Raw genomic sequence first — 19732 nt, 5'->3', positions numbered from 1 at the left:
ATAAAGGGCCAGAAGCTCTGAAGCACTCTAGAGCTGATAAGAAGCCATGCCAGCCTCTAACAAGGACAGGAAAGGGATGGCAGGGAAGCCAAAGCTCCAACAGGAAAGGAAGGTACCAGGGAAAACAACATCTACAGCTACACTGTACTGCCTAAATATTTGAATAAAGCATAAGAAGCCTCATGCTTCATCATCTGAGCCAACAGCTAGCCTGATATGATCCAACCATTATATTCCAAGAGTTAGAAATATCATTTCTCCTCTGAGACTACTGACCAAGACAGACACCTAGGGAATTTCCTGCGCCCATCTCTGTAGCAATATCACCCTTTCTGTAGTCCACAGACCCCTGTGACCTGTGAGGCACCAGAAAAGTGATCCAGAAAAAAAAACCCTAATTCTAAGAAAAAACTACAACCAGCATACCCCTGGATGTTGCCCCATGTTTTGTCTTGGTGTCTGCTGGCAGGCACAGCCAGGAGATTCTTCCCATCTGCTCTCCCTGCCTAATTAAAATGTTTGTAATTACAGCAGTAAAACTATGCTCTGTACAAAAATATTTTCTTTTTATCTAAGTGCTACTTAACCAACAGTGTGTGCTAGTTCTTTACCAGTCCATCAGCTTTTCCTCTCTGCAATCAAACAGCAGAGAACTAGACAAGGGACTAGAATTTTTTCCCAAATATATAGGGGTGCCTTAATAGCAGGAGCTGAGGAATGTCATCAGAAAGCAGCTGGTAACCTCTGCCATTAAAGGCAGTAACTTTGTCTGGTCACATGGCTGACTTAGTGTGGCAATTCTCAAGATCCCATGAGATGCCCAAACTGGGAATCCTGCACAAGGAAAGGTTATCAATTGCATTGGGGTAAATACTGGGAATGAACAAAACTGTGTAAGGCAGCTACAGTGCTAAATGCCCTTCGGTTATATATAGATGAATGCAGATCAGTATTTACTGAACAAAAACACAATTTATTTTGAGATCCAGAACTCAGTGTGGGGATCACTGGCTCCTCAGTGGTTCAGCACTTGGCTTATAGAAGCCAGGCTACACTAACAAACTTGAAATCCAAGGATCTGTGAACAAAGTGGCAAAACTGTTTTCAATATAAATCCTTCCATTCACATAGTCATAACCTGTGAGACATCCTCCTTTGGGGCTGAGACTTCCTGAGCACAGTGGAAAGTTTGAGGAAAAACCCTATAGATGTTTTTTAATTATGAGAGTATTAAACCTCCCCTGTTTTTCAAAGAAGTACATTTACAGGCAGAACCTCTCCAACACACAGCATAAGCTTTAAATCATTTGGCTTGGAGACTGTGAAAAGTTCTTTGCATGGTTTATGTATTTTATTTTATTTATTTTTCTGATAGAAAAACACGTAGCGTGCATCATCTTGCTTCCGTGCATATCCTGAGGGAGCAGTAAGGACTGCAAGCCCAAATCTTACTACAATTGCTACTGTGAGTAACTGCCAGTTTTGTGAAACAGCAAATTATAGTCACTTTCCTGACGCCACATAAAAGCAGATAGACACCATGGAAAACAATGCCAGGGTTTTGTTATAGCCCAGCAAGGATGTTACTGAGCACCTACCCTACACTCTTATGCAACTTGCCCTGCAGCTACAGTCTGGGAGCACTGGAAAGAAACTGTGGGAATACGCAGTGCTGGATGCTTGTGGCAGCTTTCCAGTACTTAATAGTGGTTGGGTTTTTTTTTTAAGAGAACACAAGTTTTTTAAAGCTAAGCGTTTGTTTCTATTAGGCTTCATGAAATGTTCAGCCAGGACATTTCATGCACACCAGTCTGTTCTTTTCCACCTTCACACGTGTTATTAAGATTCACTTCTATGAATATCTCCATCACAAATGAGACCTGAATTCATGCCACCTAATGGAAGGCATTTTACTGGGACGGGAGGTGGTTAATTTGTCCCTTCATCAATTATACAGATAGGCTGACTAATCCCTCAGTTTAACCACTTCAGCTAAATACCTGCATTAGTGTAAGTAAGGTTTTGCAAGACTGAGCTTCAAGTATGTAAATTATATATATGTATATATTCAGATGTAGGACATTGCTGGGCAAAAAGCTTATCTCATTTGTTCCAAATTTAACAGAGCTAAACAATCCTGAATCAAATTCTACCCAACAATTAGTACATAAATTATTTCAGGACTACTTGGAACTCCCTTGAGTCCTCCCTAACAGACTGGCAGGTCTTTGATAGATCCTGACCACTTGTAATACCTGATTCACCAGGTTGCCACCCCAGCCAAGCCCCAGGGGTTCATTCTGGGAATGTCAGCAATTCCCTCTTTCTGGTGGCCTTTGCCAAGCACAGCCCAGTTTCTGCCTGTTTGGGTAGCAAGGCCCATCCACTGGCATCTCTCACATTTCAAAATTACTGAATTCAGCCATTTAAAAAGTGTAAATGAAGACACGTCTTAACCTTCCATGTGTTTGAAAGTGTTTGTTATCACATATTCCGTAGGAAATGCTAACTCATAGCCAAGGAATTCACTTCATACTGTAGGACCTCTATTTTTAGGCTTCTTTTTTAGGACTCTTAGAAAAAAAATTGAAGATTTCAACACATACCTTTGCTACTAGCAACTTGAACCCAGGGCAGATCCTTTATCTGGTATGCACTCAGTTTAAGTTGCCACTTCTTTCAAGTGGAATATAATGCTCTGTATTGGAGTATTTGTTCCCTCCACTGGATATCTTGAACCCACCAACCCTGATATCTTATCAGATGAAAGGATTAATCCAACACAAAGAGGCTGTGAACATCTTTTGAACAATAAACCTTTAACAAACAAATTTCCTGAAGGGGATATAGGCAGGGATGGTTTATGAGACCCTGTAAACAGCAAAGAAACTCATAAACACAGTCCTTCAAAGCACTTCTGTCCCATACTGGGATAATCCCTGTTCATACCAGAAGAGCCACTGCCCATCTCTATAAAGACACATTCTTCAGAATTTGCTCAGCTCACAAATAAGAGTTGCCAGCCCTCCAAAGGAAAATTAATCCCTATCAATGCAACTGCATAGGATAAAATCTACCTCACAACCTGCTCAGGTTATAGGGACAAGATGTAATTAATTGCAATTCCAATAACCACCCATGTAACTTAAAATCTGAAGTAATCCACCTTAATTACCCTAACTCTAATAACTGCACGGAATCATAACAGTTAGAGGAGAAAAATAGTTGTTAACTTGTTGACTGCCAGATGCAGACTGCTGATAGGAGATATATCAGATATTGAAGTATTAAAACTGACCTCAGCCTGGCAGGAGAAGGCTGTGATTCATGACCATAACTCCTGGGCACAGGGGGAGTACAAACAAATAATTGAACAAAGATCAAAGCATTAGCTTTATTAGTGGAATAAGACAGGAGATTAATATCATTTACTCTCAGGTAAATCTCCTTCCTAACTTTCTCCCAGTTCAGCAAGAACTTCAAGTCCCATGTAGAAATCTGTTATATCGACCCTTTGTTTACACCTCTACCATTACATTAAAATCAATGTTACAGTGGAGGGTGAAAACTGGATCACTGTTCTGTCTAGTCAGAGCTTTCCATGTTTGTTGCTTCAGACTTTTCTCTGTGAAAAAAAAAGAACCTATCTGAAAAAATATGTATTTTTAAAAAAGTCTTGCATGAAAGCTATTTTCTTCACCCTTGAGCAAATAATTCACTTTCAATTACATTCCAGGTAATGGAAAGTCTGAGACAAATAGAGTTCAAAGTAAGGGCCATTGTGAAAGAGGCACACTAATTACAAACACAGTATGTAGAAGAAACGGCATTTTTGTGCTTGTTCAGCAGTTGGTGCAAAGAACTGCCTGCCCAGTTTCCCAACAGCAACACAAGCTTTGGAGGCACCTAAGTATTGATTTGCAGCCAAGTTTCACAGAGTTAGAAATCAAAACCCATCATCAATCTGGTCTCCCTATAGGAGGCTGATAAAAGGAGTGAAATGGCTGGGACATCATTCAGGCTCAGACATCTAATGGTATGAGTGGTAACTCTGATATCTCACTTGTTTCCCAGGCTCTTTCAAAGGGAATCACAGCAGTTTGCAGAGCAGGGTCTTGCACCAGCCCTCATGCAGCTTGTACCACACTGTAAATCTGCTGTCACAGGACTGAAATAACAGAGGTGACACGAACAGTCAGACTGACTCTTCATATAATCATAGAACAGCTTGGGTTGGACGGGACCTTTAAAGGTCATCTAATGCAAACCCCCGCAATGAGCAGGGTTATCTACCTGGCCTCGAAGTCTGAGACCCAGTCTACCTCCTTCCCTGCAGGCCAAGCAGGCAATGGAGTGGTTCGTGCTGACTGCTATGCATGAAGACAATGTCCACCCTCAGATTTTGTATTTCTGCTGATAGTCTTCAGAGGTAGAAAGGATTCTTCTTCCTCAGTGGGGTCTTGATGTCACCTGAGGATGTTTTGTTTTGTTTTGTTTAGCTTGTTCTGAAAGGTCAGAGACTAAATATACAGTATCTACAGCTATCTGCAGGCAACAAGCACCTGGTTGTAGAGGAAGAGGGATGCTGTGATCTGGAAAGGAACCCACACGTAGGAAGGATGACCCTACCCTCATCAGCAGACTCTGACCTTCAAGCAACGGGTGCCTGAAGTGATCACACAATCACAGAATCATCACGTTTGGAAGAGACTTTCAAGATCAACTAGTCCAACCATCAACCCAGCGCCACCATAATCACCCCAAAACCATATCCTCAAGTGCCACATCCAGAAGCCTCTCAAATGCTTCCACAGACAGTGATTCCACCACCTCCTCCCTGGCAACTTATTCTAATGCCTGACCATTCCTGCAGTAGAAAAAAATTTTTCTAATATCTAATCTGAACCTCCCCTGGCACAACTTAGGGCCATTTTCTCTCATCCTTTCACTTGAGACATGGCAGAAAAGACTGGCCCCCACCTCTCTTCAACCTCCTTACAGGTAGTTGTAGAGAGCAATGAGGTTCATCCTAAGCCTCCTCTTTTTCTGACTGAACACACCTCCAGCTTCTTCAGCTGCCTCTCATAAGACATGTTTTCTAGACTCTTCACCAGTTTCATTGCCCTAAACAACGAGGAAACCTGGGAAAGGAAGTGTGTGTGGTCCTTCCAGTGTTCTGTTTAGACCTGTGAAGATTTTGTGATAGATAAAATAAAGATCATCTGATCCTTGAAACTGTTTACAGAAATACATTACAAAAGAGGCATTAACCTTCACTCTTACATGTTCTTAGAAGTAAACTGTGGTTACTGTGATGCAAGAAAATTAAACACACCATTCACCTGATACAGTGTGACCTTCACGTCATTAAACTCCCCTCATGTTCAAAACAAGGTGACTCCATCCAAAATGCCTGCTGGGAATAGGATGTAGTCCATGCTAACTTCTAAGCCATGTCTGGACCATGCAACATCAAATGTCATTTCTACAATTTGGCAGGAGGGTGCATTGAGTTCCAGTGTCATAGGATCATAGAATTATGAAATCCTACAATGGCTTGGGCTTTAAAATCATCTAGTTCCAAGCCCCCTGCCACAGGCAGTGATGCCACCCACTAGATCAGGTTGCCCAGGCCGCCTCCAACCTGGGCCAGGTTGCCCAGGCTGCCTCCAACCTGGCCAAGGTGTCAAGAGCTCCTGGGGTTGACTCTATTTTGTTCGTCAGTACAGACATGTCCAGTGAAGCCCAGAGGTCAAACAGAAGACTAAGTAGCTGTCCAAGCTTGGGAGGTCACCACTGCTCCTCAGGGCTCAAAACATGTGGGACATCAAATCACAGGTCTGTAGCAGCAGAACAGACATGGGACCTGATATGTGTCAAGCCAAGCATAGACTTGGATTTTCAGCAAAGAAAGCTGGAATAGCCCTGTGGGACTGTACCCAGAGACAGGGCCGTGACACACATTCAGCTCAGGAATGTTATCAGCTGTTGGTTATCTGAATAGACAGCCCTTTAGAAACACTGAATGCTGAAATGCTCCACAGGCAAAGAAGATGGCTGAAAAAAATTGTGTGGACTCCCCTGAATTGTCCATGCACACATGCTCCAGCCATGTCTGTGACAAAGAATTGATTTATACAGAGGTACCTGCTCCAACTGCTCATCTGTGCTGCACCATCTGCCCTCTTGGAGCAATACACATCCCTTTGATTTGTCAGAGCTACACAGAGAGCAGCGTTCAAATACGAGAATGAAGAGACTGAACTGAGCCAGCCCAAGCTGAACACTGTTATCAAACTACAGTGTAGAGCTGCTACTGCCCAGAAACAGGAAGGACATGCATTACCATATCTTTCCCTAATGTCCTCCTTTCCCTTTAAATACAAGAAACACAAAGGTTGTGTTAGAGAGTCCAGCAGGCTCATGCGATTGCGAAAGGATATTATACTGGGCACCTCATCCATCAAGGACACCAGCAGGGTTTAAGCGAAAGATTGTGGGATAAAATAGTCTCCTGGGTCAAATTCAAGCCATAAATGTTGTTCCTCTTTATGTCAAAGGGAAGGCTTTGACTTTTAATCTTTCCATATTTCAATTAAACGATGCAAATGACAGATAGCTAAATTAGATGACAGATGCACGGCTAAACCGCCCCCATGTTCTTGGGCTCCTAAGATTTCTCTTTTAAATACCATTACAACCACTCTGTGAAACTACAGTGGAACTCATTCTTAAGCCATGCTTATATCAAACCTTTGATTTAACAAGCTACCCCAAGACTGTTTCCCATTAGTGCTTTTCTCCAGTCATGGCTGTGGTAGAACCAGCTGTAGAGATAAAAGACAACTTCCTATGTTCATACTCTCATCCCCCAGCCATTCCCATCTAGACAAGGCATTAAAGTCACACTTGGACGCAACTAATCATGATTGCATTTTCCTCTCTATTTGACTGAGTGAAAACAGAAGTCCATTTTCTGGTGGATCTCCCTCAGACCAACATCTCCAGCTCTTTAAAGAAGAGGGCCCTACCTAAAGAAGGTCGATTTAGATTGAGTATTAGGAAGAAATTATTTACTGTGAGGGTGGTGAGGCACTGGCACAGGTTCCCCACAGAAGTTGCTGACACCCCCTCCTTGGAGGGTTCTGCAGAGGGACCTGGACAGACTGGAGAGTTGGGCTGATTCCAACGGGATGAGGTTCAACAAGGTCAAGTGCCAGGTCCTCCACTTTGGCCACAACAACCTCCTGCAGCGCTACAGACTGGGGACAGAGTGGCTGGAGAGCAGCCAGGCAGAAAGGGACCTGGGAGTTTGGATTGACAGGAAGCTGAACAGGAGCCAGCAGTGTGCCCAGGTGGACAAGAAGGCCAATGGCATCCTGGCCTGTATCAGGAACAGTGTGGCCAGCAGGTCCAAGAAAGTGATTCTTGTGAGGCCACACCTGGAGTGCTGTGTCCAGTTCTGGGCCCCTCAGTTCAGGAAGGATATTGAGGTGCTGGAGCAGGTCCAGAGGAGAGCAACGAGGCTGGTGAAAGGACTCGAGCACAAGTCCTATGAGGAGAGGCTGAGGGAGCTGGGGTTGTTCAGCCTGGAAAAGAGGAGGCTCAGGGGAGACCTCCTCACTCTCTACAACTCCTTGACAGGAGGTTGTAGCCAGGTGGGGGTTGGTCTCTTCTCCCAGGCAGCTATCAGTAAAGACAAGAGGGCATGGTCTTAAGCTCTACCAGGGGAGGTTTAGGTTAGATATTAGGAAGAATTTCTATACAGAGAGGGTAATCAGGCATTGGAATAGGCTGCCCAGGGAAGTGGTGGATTCTCCATCCCTGGAGGTTTTTAAGATGAGACTGGATGTGGCACTTAGTGCCATGGTCCAGCAACCGCAGTGGTGTTGGATCAAGGGTTGGACTTGATGATCTTGGAGGTCCCTTCCAACCCAGCTGATTCTATGATTCTATGATTCTATAATGGGAATTCTAGGAATGGACTTCGAGAAACCCCATCTAGTGGAAGGTGTCCCTGCCCACAGCAGCAGGGTGGAACTAGATGATCTTTAAAGTCCCTTCCAAACCCAACTATTCTATGATTCTATAATGCTATGAACTCTTACAGGAATGTTTTGCATTTACTTATTTTCTTGTACTTCTATTAGTACTTATCAGTGGTTTTCTGGCAGGGAAGACCCTAATTGCACTATCAGAAAAAACAACAGAGGAAACAGTCTTAGAGAAGTAAAGCCACATCAGCACTAAGCATGTGGAGCAGAGATACAGCTCTGGCAAGATGATCACCCACAGACATGACAAACTGCATCTCCTCACTTCCACAACAGCCAAAAAGTATAAGCACTCCAACTCTCTCGAGACAGAAATATTCCACCCAACCTAAATACAGGTACACCTTACCACATCTGTGCTCCCAGGTCTGACTCCAACTCTGGAGAGCACAACCTCATCCTAGAACTAATTATTAATGGAAGTCTTGTCCCAGAACACCTTGGTACAGAGCTTAAGGGGACATCTTACACTGGCTTCTGCTAGTGCTGGCACATGCACACAGATTGACATAAGCCAAAGATGGATTGTCAGGAGAGGGATTAAAAGCTGACTGTGCCAGTAGACGCAGTCTTCTTCTCCTTTGTTCTGTGCTCCAGCTTTAACACTAAATTGCAGAAAAGAGTTGTAAAAATTCTGCCGATAAATGTGGGCCTTAATCAAACAAAGCACTCATAATTATTTTATTAGGAATCATTTTCTTTTTACAAATATAGAGTAAATTTAAAACAGTTGTGCCCTTGTGCATTCATTGTGCAGAAGTAAGCACTGTGGAATTTGAACACAGTTGAGGTTTCCGATTGCCAGGCCAGCATGAACCAGATCATGTCCTGGCCTCTTGGGAGGAATGTCTGGACACAGGAATTGCTCTTTTCCCTGTGTGGACACAGCCAGTCAGCTGGCCATGTAAAAGGCATCAACAGATTGGGATTCAAGCACTACACAGATGCCAGTCAAAAAATACATAAAAAAGGCTCAGATTATGTCTGAGTGATGAATTAGATGAAATGTTCCAGGAGTCAGTAGGAAAAGTCATAATTACAAACAGTGCTAATGGGAAGACTTGTTGGCTGCCATGGTTTACATGCTAAAATCATAATCAATGTCCCCTATACCCTGGGACAGCATGACTCTCATATGCAGAGATGGTCCTTCCAAAACAAGCTCATGACAGGCAGGTGATGTGTGAAGCTTTCATGTCTGAGACTGCATCATTTCTGCAAATAACCAGAGCACATCCACCCCAGGCTACAGGGCTGTCAGTGACCATAAAAAAACAAAGTAAATTTGATTTGCATTTTAGATTCAAATATTTCAGTGCCATACAAGCACTACCATCAAAACTTATGTGACTCTTGGGGATGGTCCTGTGCAGGGTCAAGAGTTGTACTTGATGATCCTTGTGGGTTCCTTCCAACTCAGCATAGTCTGCGATCCTGTGATTGAATGAAAGCATTCTTTTGTCAAGGAGAAAACATTTCCTTTTAAAGTCTTCAACCAGACTTGATCCATAGCTGACAATTACCAACTGCTTATGCTCAAAAATGAACCCAATCAAAACATTTCCCCAAAGAGAACCATGCATTAAGTCCATGGGCACATTCAGCCCAGCCACCAGGTCTCAAAGGTTCACTGGCTCACACCACAAGCACTGTCAGCTCTCAGAGTAACCACAACACAAGGGAAGATAGGGTTAGACCTGGCACCAAGCCTGCCTGGGTGCTCCCAGCTGAGTGGCTGGATACCTGGTTAAAGCATGGGGAGCACAGCATGGAGCTTTTGACATGAGTTTAGAATAAGGTTTGAACCCCAGATTTCTACTCTGAGTCATTAATTGCTGCATCAGTACAGGCTTCAGCTGCGTGACAGATTGTTCCCCCAGGATGGAACTCCAGAGCACCCTATGGAGCAATGCTGCATGGTCCTCCCAGCACTGAGCTCCCTGGTGGGCTGGCACTCCTGCTGTAGGTCCATGAGCTACACCCCCTTTCAAACTGAGGAGGCCCAGGGCATTGGTCCAAGCACTAGCAGATGATCATTTGTACTCTTTAAATGTTCACACAGTGCTCGACAGAAACTTGGCCCATGCCAGCTAGAGCTCTCCCCAGTCACAGCTGGCCACAGACTGGATCATTGCCCTCGGTAGTTGGGGTACGTGTGACTGCCCTGTTTTGAAGGAAAAACATCTAGCTAGATGCAAGTCCTGTTACGCCACTCATCCCCAGGATAGAGGCTTTGGCATGTCTTATTTCACAGGAGAGGTGCAGTCCCTGTGCTTTGAACAATGCCTTTTCATCATCATTCATTAACACCCTTACTCAAGGAGTTTTAGTAAGGAGTAAGACCCCCAGCACACATGCTCATACCTTCCCATTTGCACAAGAGAGAGCAAGCCATAGTCTGAGCTGATTTAAATTGTCCTGAGAAATCTGGCTGGGAGTCCTGTGCTATAGAGTGAAGCCAGCTGGAAAGTAAAACTCTCCACTGCACGCTCTGCGTACCCAGCCAAAAATCACATGTGGGTAGCGTCACCAAAAACCAAACACCTTCTCCTGTCCTGCCTCAAGTTCTGTGTGAAAACAAACGTCCGCCTTCACAGTTGGAAAACTCATATTTCAACATAGTTTTGTGCTTCAGGAAAAAACATCCCAAAGTGAAAGAGCACCATTAGCTTTGGCACTGTTGAAGAGAAGTCCAAGGAGAGTTTGACTGGCAAATAGTCAGAGGAGAAGCACAGCAGATCCTGGCCCTCTGAACAACACACTCCATAGTTTAGGCAAGTCGCTAGTTCAACCTGAGGCAACTGCAAAATGAAGTTGAGTGTCACAGAAAAATAGAGCTGGAAATTACCCCATGATAACCATTCGGACTGTTCCAGAATATCTTTCTTTTCACCTCTATAACATTTTTTTGAATATAGAGCTTGAAATTCCTCTGCTACAATTTATGTTCTTATCCTCTCCAGCAAGGTGACCAATAGGCAGTCCTCCCCATCTCTGCCAGAGTCTTTTATGTATCTGAAAACTAGTAACCTACTCTCTTCCCAGACTTTTGGGCTAAAAGACTACAAATTAGGATTCATATTACAATTGTACCCAAAGGCAAAAACAAGGCTGAGGTCCTCCGTAGAACCACATAAACACAGTTTAAGAGGTCCCTGCTCCAAAATGTTTATAGTCAACACAGAAAGTAAAGGGAAGATGAAAGTAAAAAGGTCAAAGAAATATATTATTCCTATTTTAAAGGCAGGAACTTGGTGCAGAGAGACGTGTTTAGTCTTTTCAAGAACTCCCACAGCTGCAAAGGAGTTTACAGAGGGCTTAGTACCTAACAAAATTATTGCATTTGAAAATATGGTTATTTCTGCTTCTACTGAGCTGCTAGATAAACTATTTTGAAATACAACCTGAAGACGTATGGATGTTTGTGACAGATCTGGGAAACACAAACCAGATCCTCCAAGTGCCCCTCCAAAGCCCTAATCTCAAAACCATTCTTCCTTGTGGGAGAAGCAGTGATGATTAATTACATTTTTCAAAGCTCTCCAAAATTAATATTTTTTCTACAGGAGCTTGAGACAAAATGATCATAACTTACCTGAAGCACTTACATGCATCCTCCCTTGCAATGCAAACTATAACAACGAACACAAGTTGAAAGGATTCTTCACATCAAATTTACTGTACATGCAAATTTCTTTCTGACAGAACCATTAATAACTACTTGAATGGTCAAATTTAGGATTTTCTAAAAATGCCTTCTCAGTTTGTATGTGCATTCCTTATCGTCCATCTGTTTCACTGAGCAATCATTCACCAATTTAATTCATTCTTTTTGACATTAGCACACACATATGAATTCCCCGCTTGTTGCAATTTTATGCTTTAGCAACATTTTACATGTCCCACACTGCCGTGGTTTCAAATTCAAATAAATCCCACAGTAGAGGTGAGCATAATTCCAGCATATCTACAGAATACCAGACAGTTTATGCCAATCTGGAGGACTACAATTTTAGAAATTATGAGACCTAGATTATATTGTAACAAATGCAAAGTTAATGCTAATGAACAAAAAAAAACCCACCCAGGGAACAGAACATTTCTAAATAAATATAAACACTACATAGTTGATTTTGTGTAGGGGTAGAAAGTTGCACGTGAGGATGGAGTTAGACAAACAATTTGACAAAAAAAATCTGGTCCTAAAAGAACCTCAGGGGAAGCAATAAATCTTGGAATTGTTCAGATATAAAACATATCCTCCAAAGAGAAAATCTGTTGCTGGTCATTGGCCCCAGAGTGTTCTTGGGTTGATGACCTCAGTCTGCTTGTGCCCACGTAACTATGGCAGCAAACCATCACTCAGCACAGCAACAGGGTAGGAGTCAAGTCGAATCCTATCTAAAGGATGGAGCTTTTCTTCACTGAAGGGGTGTTCCAGCATTGGAACATGCTGCCCAGGGAGATGGTGAAATCCCCATCCCTGCAAGTGTTGAAAAAGGTGTGGATGTGACACTCAGAGGTACAGTTCAGTGGTGAACACAACAGTTCTAGTTTAACAGCTGGACTCTATCTCAGAGGCCTTTTCCAACCTTAACCATTTTATGATTCTATACATTGGGAGCAGCAGCACTAGAAAGAAACAGAGAGGTCAGAGTAGATAAAGACTACACAGTGCAATGCTCTGCACGTTTCTTGACACAAAAGAAAGGGCATGTTACCTCTCCTACATGGAACGAGTGAGACAAACTGGAACATCACGTATAATTCTTTCAGTCCATTTGCTTTTACTCGGAAAAAAGATGAATGAAGACAGAGGTGAGTTTGTGGTGTGATTCAAGACCTAAAAAAATGCTTAAGACTGGAAAATGGAAAGAGTGTGATGTTTAGTGATGAACACGGAATCTGTGAAAGATGACTGGCCTTGATGTATGATGAGAAGGAAACTGCCAGCTTCCAATGAACAGTTCAGTCTAGCAGGAGTCATAACACACATCCCAAAGTATAGAAACAGTTCAGGTCTTAAACAGTCAGGATCACTAACCTTTACTATCACTGTCACAGGTATCTTCTCCAAATCAGTTCTAAACCCCTAGATGGGATGTGCTTATTGTACTGAGCTTAGTATAAAAGCAAATGGATAAGATGTAATAACATGTATTAGATCATGCCGGATGATCCCACGGTCTCTTCTGGCTTTTAAACCCCACAAATGAGCCTATGACCTTTGTAAAGCACGGGTTGTACTAGAGAAGATATTTAAATGTATGTATAATGAGTTTCCCATTATGCTAAAGCATGCATCTTCAACTCTGCTTCTAACATCACTTAACCTCATGTTTTTCCAAACATTGCTTACACTCCCATACTATCAGCTTCTTCATTGCCATTACGATTTATATTCACATGAAGGTAATGTTTCCTGTGATCTCAGCACCATAAGACTCCTTTCTTTTCTGCCAAAATTGTCTGGTACCCTCCCAGCTCTTCCCCATGTACTCATGCAGCCAACACTCTTCCCTCTCCTGTTCCCCCTAACTGGTGTCTCTCTTGCTGTTCCACCCTGCTGTCTCTAAGGAATTCCCCAAATGAGACATCACTCCTTAAGCTCTCTGTCTTACTTCAGGCCAGTCCTCCAGGAGCCAGATTTCTCCCAGTACACAGACAGATGAGTCTTCCATAGCTCTCAATCCTCTCCCTCTTCCCATTCCAGACCCTGCATTGCCAACACAGACAATTTAAGGCACTTTGCACAAGTTATGCTGTATCCATATCTATGTGCACAGTAGTGGCTGAAGATGATTATACAGTAAGGGGTCTTAGTTCAAAGCTATTTAATTGTGGTTCAAATAGAAACGCCTCGTTTAAAACCAGACCGGGCCCAAGCTAAAGGCTGAGATTTTCAGTAAGCAGAGAGAAAGGCTATATACACCATCTCAGCATTTGTCCTGTTTCCCAATATCCTATATGCTGCCTGCTGCAAAGCCACAAGCAACCCAATCTGCCCCCATAGCCGATCCAGCTTTGAGCAAGAGGTAGGACCAGAGCCCTTCAGAGCTCCCTCTCAACCTGATTTACTGTATGCCAAATGATCCTATGATCCTATTTCATTGCCTATTTGTGATGGAGTGCTGCCTGAAGCCACTTGCAAGAATTAGGGTTTATTTTACCTGGTTTGGCTCTAGGTGTGTTCCTGCTCTCAACACTGTAGATCACATGCTTGGAGGGGAAAAAGTAAATGAGGAAAAAGGCAGGCTGTTTCACCTGATCATACATAGTATACTAAGCAGGCAATGGAGTCTTTTCCACATAAACCTCTCTCTAAGATGAGCTAAGGAGACCCTTCAGCCTAAATAAATGCATTTTGCATGTGTTTATTTCAAGCTGATGTTCTTTTCTCACATTCCTGTCTTCGGAAGCCCACTTAAAACCTTGCTGTGCCTGCATTTGTCTCATGGAGACAACATGCCAGTTACCGTGCCGCCTTTGAAAACCCAAACGCAGCCCCACTGACGCCAAGCCCCTCTTTGTTTGCTGCCCTTTTGTTTTCCTTCACTCTCGCTTGCACTTGCAAAGCGAGTCGTTAATGGCAATCACATGTGCACCTCAGCACAGCCCTGACTGGGATTTATCACCCGCCACTTCCTGGCACACCAGGCAGCTCCACATCTGGTTGTGACTAGTGCCCCGCTTTGGCTCGAGGTTCCTTTGCTCCCACAGCGTCTGAAAGCACTGAGAACCAGCAACGATAGAGGGGGCAAACCAGCCCACACTGTGCTGGAGCAGGGCTTGAGTCTTCCCAAAAGCAAGTGGGGAACAACTTTCAGCATCGTGCATCTACAAAACACAGTCTGTTTAATTCTATCTTTATATGACCACACCCCCTCTGTGTCCTGCTGACACCCAAGATGAGGTTTGCAAAACACTCAGAAATGGCTTGTTAAAGAAAACTTATTCTCTTCACCTTTAACAATTTGAGGAGCTTCCCAGTCTGCTTTCACAGCATGCAGATGGCTTGAAAATAGCAATTTATGTGGTAGAGGGTTAGGTCAGGGTTAGATCATTCTCACTGCCCAACTCAGACATCCTAATCATCATGAAATCTAAATCCAAGATGATGATGAGCAATTCAGAAAACTGCCAGAGGGTCAGAGCTTGGCTCATAACATCGTCTACAGAGAAAAATAATCACTGATTCTATGCTGGAAATCTGTAACAGACACATCTCATAACTGCCAATCAATCACAAGTCTGAAAAAAAAATCAATCTTTAATCAACATCAGGAAGCTGGGGATATCGTGAGTTGTATCAGTTCCTGTTGGAGCTTCTAAGGACATTTCAGAAGGTTTGTCTAATAGACAATGATCAAAGTGGGGACTTCAGAGACCCGCGAATTTTTAGAAGCATCATCTGGAAAAAAACCCAAATACCCCAATACAGTTCTACTCTGTTCCATTAGGTAATTCCCATGGGAGTTTGTATGCCTCATTAAAGGTGCTGGTGTGACACAGCAGGTGCTGGTACACAGGTCCTTTTCAGGACCACTACATACACAATGTCAGAAGAAAAGCAATTATCACCTCTAGTCTAATGACCTGAAATGGCCTCTCAAGGCAAGAACAGACAGACAATGCTGAGAGCTCTAGTAGAAGGAATGATAGCCTGGGAACAGGCCAGGGGCTGAGGTTACCATTAATGCACCTGAACTCCAAACAGAAACCACTCTTCTGATGAAATGTTTCCTTTATAGCTTAGGGTGAGTTCCTTTCACATTTTGGCTTTGCATGCTTTCCCAGACTGTTTTCCTGACCCGATAGAGACACTTAAGAACAGCAAGCCTTAAATCCAAGCAATAGGACAAGAGGCGACAGGCAGAAGCTGATGCCCAGGAAGTTCCACCTGTACATGAGGAACAACTTCTTCACTGTACAGATGATCATGCACTGGAACAGATTCTCCAGAAAGGGTGTGGAGTTTCCTTTACTGGACATATTCCAGAACCATCTGGACACAACCTTGCACAATGTGCTCCAGGATGACCCTGCTTGAGCAGGGAGGTTGGACCAGATGACCCACTGTGGTCCCTTCCAACCTGACCCATCCTGTGATTCTGTGAAATCTGCAAAAGAGAATTGCGAAGATATCTGATGCATAAAATAAAATAAACTGAAAACCTCTCAAGACTTGTTATCAGGAGTCCAAATCATAGAATCACATAATGGTTTGGGTTGGAAGGGACCTTAAAGATCACGTATTTCCAACCTCCTGACATGGGGGCTGACCAGGTTGCTCACAGCCCTATCCAACCTGACCTTGAACGCTTCAGTGATGAAACATCCATGACTTCTCTAGGCAACCAGTTCCAGTACATCACCACTCTCATGATAGAATTTTTTTCCTTATATCTAATCTGTATCTACCCTCTTGCAGTTTAACACCATTGCCCCTTGTCCTGTCTACAGGTCTTCACAAAAACTCTCTGTTTCTCTTATAAGCCCCTTTAAGTACTGAAAGGCTGAAATTAGGTCTCCCCAGACCCTTCTCTTCCCCAGGCTGAACAACCCCAACTTCCTCAGCCTGTCTTCATCAGAGAAGGGTTCCAGCTCTCTGACCATTTTCACAGCCCTTCTCTGGACCATCTTTAACAGGTCCATGTCCAGAGCCGGATGCAGTACTTCAGGTGGAGTCTAACGAGTGTGGAATAGAGGGAGAGAATCACCTCCATCAACCTGCTGGTCACACTTCTTTTGATGCAGTCCAGGAAATGGTTGGCTTTTTAGGCTGCAAGTGCACATTGCTGGCTCACATCCAGTTTTCATCCCCAAGTCCTTCTCAGAAGGGCTGTGTCAATCCATTCACCCTCCAGTCTGTATTGGTACTGGAGATTGCCCAGGTGCAGGACCCTACATTTGGCCTTATGGAACTTCATGGGACCTGCCAAGGTCCCTTTGGCTGGTATCCCTTCCCTCAAACCAATCAACTGCATCGCTCTTCTTGGTGTCGTCTACAAACCAGCTGACACAAACGAGGCACAACATCAAACATGGCTGGTGTGAGAGCATGTGGCGACCAATGGCTTTTAGCATCAGGAAATGCTTCTGCTAATCAGTTTTTGTATCATTCAATGTAACAAAAATTAGCTCCGCTAACAGAAGGAATAGAAATTTAGGTTGAAACTAAAGATATAGAAATGTCTCGCTTCATCTTGGTTTTGACTTTTTAATGTTGAAGCACCAATCTGATAAATGCTACACGTGTACTGGTCTACCATGATCCTTCACCCACTGTTAGGCCTAGTCTAAAATTTAAAGGGTTAGTTTAAACTAGATGATGAAATCTCCTATGTCACTAACTGGTGAAGACACTTACCTTCCCAAGGCAATTCAGCCCATCCTACAATAGGTGTTATGGATTCTTGGATGGACCTTTTCTTTCAAGTCAGCCACCTCTCTCCATCACCTAGAAAAGCAAGTTCTCACCAAAACAAATCAGCCATTAAAGAGTCTACCTTGACAAGAAGGAGAGGTTGTTGTTTCCTTCACTTCTTCCCTGCTTTTCCCTCCTTCTGACCCTGATTCCCTTTCTTTACCTTCTTCTAGCTATCCCCATACCCACACTTGATCTCTCCCTCTTGCCCAGTCAAATGTACACTGGTTTTACTTACAAATCCAAAGAGACACTTTTTTGCCTGTTTAGTTTTCTGACTTTTCAGTTAATTGAACGAGCCAATTTATCAAACAACTGGCAGGAGCAAGCAGCCAGGTTTGCCCTGCTTTGGTGTTCAAGAGCTTGTAATTAGCTCAAGTCATGTCACGAAGCACCTGTAGACAGAGTTACTCAGCTGTTTGCACAATAAAGTTAATGAGTCAAAAATCTAAACAACAAACTTGCCTTTCTCTTCCTCCACACCATAAATTAGGTATTAATAACACTCGCGAAAAAAACTATTTTGAAGACAAACCTAGGCTCACGAAGCACTAAGCCTCCATCACAAAAGAACCTTTGTCCAAACACATTCCTGTGAACAGTCATGAAACTCACCTATGTGCAAGTATTAACATCTGGACTTAAAACCAAGCCTGGCGGAAGCACAAAGGGAAGGAGACCCTGCGAATAATTGAAAATGTGTATTAAAGTGTTCTGTACCTTTTCTTACAATGCAAGAGTTCTGCAGCCATTAGGTCTCTGCTTATAAATAAGACAGGTTAAGGCTCATTCTCCGACCCTCAGGGCAAGTGACACAGCCCAGCTTGTGTCCATATGGCTAAACTTTCTCCCTTGCATCCTCCCTTGCACTGAAGCCTTGCAATGTGGCATGGCTTCATTCATACTGCTTACTGGGAAGAACCATGGATGGACAAGGGCTATACAGCAGTGGGCAAAGCCAGGGCAAAGAGCACAGAAACCATTTGGATGATGCTTGAGCCCACACCTTGGAGCTATGCAGTTTGCAGGTACGGATGAGAGCAGTCAGACACACAGACAAAAAGCCATGTGTCTTTATATTTAATATGAATAAATTTTGATCAGCAATGAGCTAAACTCAGAATCTGCAATGCAAACACCACAGAAAGAAAATTAATTTTTATCCATCTCCCAGCTAATGCAGTTGCACTATAAAAAAAACCTAACAGCATATTCCAGCTGAGCACTTATTTATATGCAGTATCATAGAATCATAGAATAGTTTAGGTTGGAAGGAACTTTAAGATCATCTAGTTCCAACCCCCTGCCAAGGGCAGGGATGCCGTTCACTAGACGAGGTTGCTCAGGGCCCCATCCAACCTGGCTTTGACAATTCCAGGAATGGGGCATCCACAGCCTCTCTGGGCAACCTGTTCCAGTTTCTCACCACCCTCTGAGTAAAGAATTTCTTCCTGACATCTAATCTAAACCTGCCCTCTTTCAGTTTAAAACTATTGCCTCTTGTCCTGTCACTATCCGCCCGTATAAAAAATCCCTCTTCCTCATTTTCCAGGCAAGGCTGACTGTCAGCTTCCAACTGTGCAGCTCTTCAGAAAGGTGTGGGAACACCAACACTCATTTCTACACAGTATTTCCCTGTCTTGGGAGAGGTGTTTTGGAGAGGGAAGACTCCATGTGCCTCTAGTATGAAAGTCCATAAAATGTTCTGAAAGATGCACTGTTTGCCTTGTAGCATCAAATGCTGTGTGGTCTTGAGAAACAGAGCTGTGCTGCTGCTCAGAAAATGAGGTTAACAAAAATAAGCAGTAGCCTTCAGTGTGGCCACTGTGTGTTCTAGCATTCCATTTACGGTCTGCCTTCACCAGAGGATTAATTTGGTGCTAATCTGAACCTTCCCTATTCAGAGGCTCCACATCAGCAGTGTCCTGGAAAGAATAGTGTCTCTCAGGACCTTCCCAAAATCAAACTACAGAAGCACAGTGTGCTACTAGGGCAGGAGCTAAACTAGCTGGAAAAGTGTTTAGCATGTCGTTATCAAGGATTCATTTTTCACAGTGAAAGGATACATCAAGTGGGGTTTTGCAAAGGTCAGTCCTAGATCCTGTTCTAATGAAAATATTTTCATTTTCCTGAACACAGAGTACCTGGATGATGACCAGGATGCTGGAATATGGATAATGTTTATTACATTTGCAGATGACACCATACTAGGAAAGACTGCAAAAAAGTAAGAGGGAGAGAATTCAATGTT

General features: G+C 43.4%; 1 protein-coding gene across 7 annotated transcripts in view; it reads right to left on the bottom strand.

Annotated features, from left to right (window-relative positions):
• The window catches only part of EVA1A (eva-1 homolog A, regulator of programmed cell death), a 212817-nt gene that overhangs the window by 21597 nt on the left and 171488 nt on the right, over positions 1-19732 (bottom strand). Inside the window, exons 1-2 of one of the 7 annotated variants that reach the window (XM_017812973.1) lie at positions 18097-18111; positions 17425-17514 (exon numbers count right to left, since the gene is read on the bottom strand). The exons of the other annotated variants lie outside the window; for them this stretch is intronic. The gene's annotated coding sequence lies outside the window, so the exon portion shown is untranslated. Of the gene's footprint in view, positions 1-17424; positions 17515-18096; positions 18112-19732 lie in introns of those variants that run through there. 7 annotated transcript variants of the gene reach the window in all.

This window comes from Lepidothrix coronata, unplaced genomic scaffold, assembly GCF_001604755.1.
Source record: "Lepidothrix coronata isolate B3197 unplaced genomic scaffold, Lepidothrix_coronata-1.0 Scaffold39, whole genome shotgun sequence".
NCBI classification, from domain to species: Eukaryota; Metazoa; Chordata; class Aves; order Passeriformes; family Pipridae; genus Lepidothrix; species Lepidothrix coronata.
The sequence above is the reverse complement of the archived record's forward strand: the minus strand, read 5'-3'. Positions and strand labels throughout refer to the sequence as shown.